This window comes from Loxodonta africana, chromosome 3 (assembly GCF_030014295.1).
Source record: "Loxodonta africana isolate mLoxAfr1 chromosome 3, mLoxAfr1.hap2, whole genome shotgun sequence".
NCBI classification, from domain to species: Eukaryota; Metazoa; Chordata; class Mammalia; order Proboscidea; family Elephantidae; genus Loxodonta; species Loxodonta africana.
Genome location: NC_087344.1, coordinates 20,448,577 through 20,453,195, shown reverse-complemented (window position 1 = coordinate 20,453,195; position 4,619 = coordinate 20,448,577).

Sequence of the window (4,619 nt, the reverse complement as noted above, 5' to 3'; positions counted from 1 at the left end):
CAGAGAGATAGGAGAGTAGGACCTCAGAATATAGCCAGAGTTGCTTGTCTTGCTTGGAATGACTATTATATCTGAGACTCCCGCGGGGCGCGTCGCCTATGTGTGCTGGCTGTGTGGAGATTGCCCCCGGGGGGTCTGGCCTGCTGGAGTCACGGTCAGATCCTCTGCTTCCAGCCCCATGCCCAGCGTCGAGGCTCCCCTACTGGGACGGTGCACTCTCGACTCCAAAATCAGTCGCTGCCTCCCGGGGACTTCTCGTCCCTCCAGCCGCGTGGCCCTGCCGCCCCCGAGAACCAGTTGGGCCTCCTCCCGGGGTTAGTTCAGATGGGTGGAGCAGGTCCCCGTGCTCGTGCGGTGACCGAGTGTCCCGACTGGGACGCTGTTCTCCCCGCTCCAATACCAGCCGCTGCCTCCCAGGGACTTCTCCTACCGGCTGCGTCTCACGCCGCCCGTGCGACCTGGCTGGTCCCCTTCCCGGGGTTAGTTCAGGGGGGTGGAGCAACTCTCCGTGTTTATGCCGTACCTGCGTCCAGTCCAAATCCCTGCGGGACGGTTCCCCGGCTCGGATGCTGCTCTTTCTGCTCCAAGACCAGTCACTGCCTCCCAGGGACTTCTCCTACCGGCTGCCTCCCAGGGACTTCTCCTACCGGCTGCGTCCCACGCCGCCCGTGGAACCGGCTGGTCCCCCTCCCGGGGTTAGTTCAGGGGGGTGGAGCCGCCCTCTGTGCTTGTGCCGTACCTGACTGGTACGCTGGCTCCAGGCTCTGGAAACAATCGCTGCTTCCCCGTATTAGTTCGTTCTCCGTCTCTAAATCTGTGTTTGTTGTTCAGGGTTCATAGATTGTTATGTATGTGATCGATTCAGTTGTTTTTCCGTGTCTTTGTTGTAAGAGGGATCCGAGGTAGCGTCTGCCTAGTCCGCCATCTTGGCTCCGCCTGAGTGTTATGCTCTTTTAAGGAATTATCTCTATGGAACCACACAGGGAAAACAGCAACTCCAAAGATTTGATAGGAACCTTAAGAAGCAGTTTATATTAATTGGGGAGGAACAAATCAAAAAAGGAACATGAGAATGGTTGCACAACTCAAAATGTAACCAGTGTCACTGACTTATACATGTAGAAATGGCTGGTATATGTTTTGCTGTGTATATTCTCAACAACAAGAAAAACCAAAAGCCTGTTGGCTGTATCCTAAGAGTGAGTACAGGCAGATTGGAAGGATATAGAAATGGAACGGGTAATGGGATAAAGATGAAAGTTTGGATGATAAATTGGAATGCTTGAACAGCCTTTATGGAAAGTGGTTGTCTCCTTTACCTGAACATATTATGGGGATGGATATTGTGTCTGACTGGGGAACACTTCCCCTATCTAGTATTGGAAAAGAGAAAGCATGTAATTCCATCTTTCTGCCCATATTGATTGGACATGCCAAATGGGAACCAATAAGACTGCCTAAGTCCACACAAGTCACTACTTTCAAACGCTATGGGATAGAAGCTGGATTGATGGTATGAACAAATTCTCTGCACAACAGCTCTATTGTTGTCAGGTGCTGTCAAGTCACTTCCAACTCATAGCCACCCTATGTACAACAGAAGGAAACAATGCCCAGTCCTGTGCCATGCTCACAACTGTTGTTATGCTTGAGCCCACTGTTGCAACCACCGTGTCAATCCATCACACTGAGGGTCTTCCTTCTTTTCGCTGACCCTCTACTTTGCCAAGCATGATGTCTTTCTCCAGGGACTGGCCCCTCCTGATAACATGTCCAAACTATGTGAGATGAAGTCTTTCCATCCTTGCTTCTAAGGAACATTCTGGCTGTACTTTTTCCAAGACAGATGTGTTTGTTCTTCTGGCAGTTCACGGTATATTCAGTATTCTTTGCCAACACCATAAATGAAATGCATCAATTCTTCTTTGGTCTTCTTTATTCACTGTTCAGCTTTCACAAGCAACAATAGCCCTAGGTGGAATGAAAACAGGGGCTTAAGGCTAAAGACTGTGAACAAATGCCTCCTTTGCCACTAGACCAGAACTGGATGGTACCTGGCTACCATTATTGAACATTTTGATCAAAGATTGTATAGAAGAATCCTGATCAAAAGTGAGGAAATATGCAACAGAATATGAAACTCTTATGGAATCCAAACTATTGAGCCTGGATGACCTCCCTAAAACCATTGCCCTGAGGTAATCTTTAAACTTTAACCTGAAATGATCTCCTGAAGTCATCTTTAAAACAAAAAAATAGTTGAGCTTAACTAGTAAAAAATGTTTGCATTGTGTTCCTTAAAGAACCATCTATATATGGTCAACTCTTCTTTGGTCTTCCTTATTCATTGTCCAGCTTTCATATGCATATGATGCGATTTTAAAATACCATGGCTTGGGTCAGGCGCACCTTAGTCTTCAGGGTGACATCTTTGCTCTTCAACAGTTTGAAGAGGTCCTTTGCAGCAGATTTGCCCAATGCAATGCATCTTTTGATTTCTTGACTGCTGCTTTCATGGCTGTTGATTGTGGATCCAAGTAAAATGAAATCCTTGACAACTTCAATCTTTTCTCCGTTTATGATGATGTTGCTCATTGGTCCAGTTCTGAGGATTTTGTTTTCTTTATGTTGAGGTGTAATCCATGCTGAAGGCTGTGGTCTTTGATCTTCAGTAGTAAGTGCTTCAAGTCCTCTTCACTTTCAGCAAGCAGGGTTGTGTCATCTACATAATGCAGGTTGTTAATGAGTCTTCCTTCAGTCCCGATGCCCCGTTCTTCTTCATATAGTCCAGCTTCTCGGATTATTTGCTCATTATACAGATTGAATAGGTATGGTGAAAGAATACAACCCTGACACACACCTTTTCTGACTTTAAACTACGCAGTATCCCCTTGTTCTGTCTGAACAACCGCTTTTTGATCTGTGTACATGTTCCTCAAGAGCATAGTTAAGTGTTGTGGAATTCCCAACCTTCGCAATGTTATCCATAGTTTGTTACGATCCACACAGTTGAATGCCTTTCCATAGTCAATAAAAAACAGGTAAACATCCTTCTGGTACTCTCTGTTTTCAGCCAGGATCCATCTGACATCAGCAATGATATCCCTGGTTCCACATCCTCTTCTGAAACTGGCCTGAATTTCTGACAGTTCCCTGTTAATATACTGCTGCAGCTGTTTTTGAATGATCTTCAGCAAAATTTTGCTTGCATGTGATATTAGTGATATTGTTGTATAATTTCCACATTCGGTTTGATCATCTTTCTTGGGAGTAGGCATAAATATGGATCTCTTCCAGTCAGTCGGCCAGGAAGCTGGCCATAGGCAAGTGAGCACCTCCAGTGCTGCATCTGTTTGTTGAAACATCTCAACTGATATTCCATCAATTCCTGGAGTCTTGTTTTTTGCCAGTGCCTTCAGAGCGGCTTGGACTTCTTCCTTCAGTACCATCGGTTCCTGATCATATGCCACCTCTTGAAATGGTTGAACATCGGCCAGTTCTTTTTGGTATAATGACTCTGTGTATTCCTTCCATCTTCTTTTGATGCTTCCTGTGTCATTTAATGTTTTCCCCATGGGATCCTTCACTATTGCAACTCGAGGCTTGAGTTTTTTTTTCAGTTCTTTCAGCTTGAGAAACGCCGAGTGTGTTCTTTCCTTTCGGTTTTCCATCTCCAGCTCTTTGCACATGTCATTATAATACTTTGTCTTCTGGAGAGGCGCTTTGAAATCTTCTGTTCAGTTCTTTTACTTCATCAATACTTCCTTTTGCTTTAGCTGCTCGAAGTTCAAGAGCAAGTTTCAGAGTCTCCTCTGACATCCATCTTGGTCTTTTCTTTCTTTCCTGTCTTTTCAATGACCTCTTGCTTTCTTCACGTATGATGTTCTTGATGTCATTCCACAACTTGTCTGGTCTTCGGTCACTAGTGTTCAGTGCATCAAATCTATTCTTGACATGGTCTCTAAATTCAGGTGGGATATACTTAAGGTCATATTTTGGCTTTTGTGGACTTGCTCTGATTTTCTTCAGTTGCAGCTTGAATTAGCATATGAGCAATTGATGGTCTGTTCCATAGTCAGCCCTTGGCCTTGTTCTGACTGATGATACTGAGCTTTTCCGTCGTCTTTTTCCACAGATGTAGTCAATTTGATTTCTGTGTGTTCCATCTGGCGAGGTCCATGTGTATAGTAGCCGTTTATGTTGGTGAAAGAACGTACTTGCAATAAGGAAGTCGTTGGTCTTGCAAAATTCTACCATTCGATCTCTGGCATTTTTTCTGTCACCAAGGCCATACTTCCAACTACTGATCCTTCTTCTTTTTTTCCAACTTTCATATTCCAATCGCCAGTAATTATCAATGCATCTTGATTGCATGTTCAATCAATTTCAGACTCTAGCAGCTGATAAAAATCTTCTATTTCTTCATCTTTGGCCCTAGTGGTTGGTGTATAAATTTGAATAATAGTCATATTTACTGGTCTTCCTTGTAGTTGTATGGATATTATCCTATCACTGACAGCATTGTACTTCAGGATAGATCTTGAAATGTTCTCTTTGATGATGAATGCAACACCATTCCTCTTCGAGTTGTCATTTCCAGCATAGTAGACTATATGGTT